General features: G+C 66.4%; 1 protein-coding gene across 1 annotated transcript in view; it reads right to left on the bottom strand.

Moving 5' to 3' along the window:
- The window catches only part of LOC119581841 (polycomb complex protein BMI-1-A-like), a gene marked incomplete at its 3' end in the record, with an annotated part of 15,374 nt that extends 15,166 nt beyond the window's left edge, over positions 1-208 (bottom strand). Inside the window, 1 exon segment of the mRNA XM_037929979.1 lies at positions 60-208.
- Between the last annotated feature and the right edge of the window lie 6 nt (positions 209-214).

Here is a 214-nt window from a genome sequence, read left to right as displayed (position 1 = left end):
GCGGGGGCGTGTCACGTGTGCCCAGGGCGCGCTGACCCCTCGTCCCACCACCTGCTCACCTGTGGCCACCCCGAGGTCACATCATCCCAGCAGGTCACGGGGTCAGAGGGCGAGCAGGAGGCCGAGACGCGATCCTGCCCGTCAACAAGTGTCGCTCTCGCCCGCCATGTTTGTTGCACACCGAGGCGCTACACCTTTGCAATCTCGCCTTCAC

This window comes from Penaeus monodon, chromosome 15 (assembly GCF_015228065.2).
Source record: "Penaeus monodon isolate SGIC_2016 chromosome 15, NSTDA_Pmon_1, whole genome shotgun sequence".
Classification (NCBI taxonomy): Eukaryota; Metazoa; Arthropoda; class Malacostraca; order Decapoda; family Penaeidae; genus Penaeus; species Penaeus monodon.
Note: the sequence above shows the minus strand (reverse complement) of the source record. Positions and strands in the feature narration are given on the sequence as shown.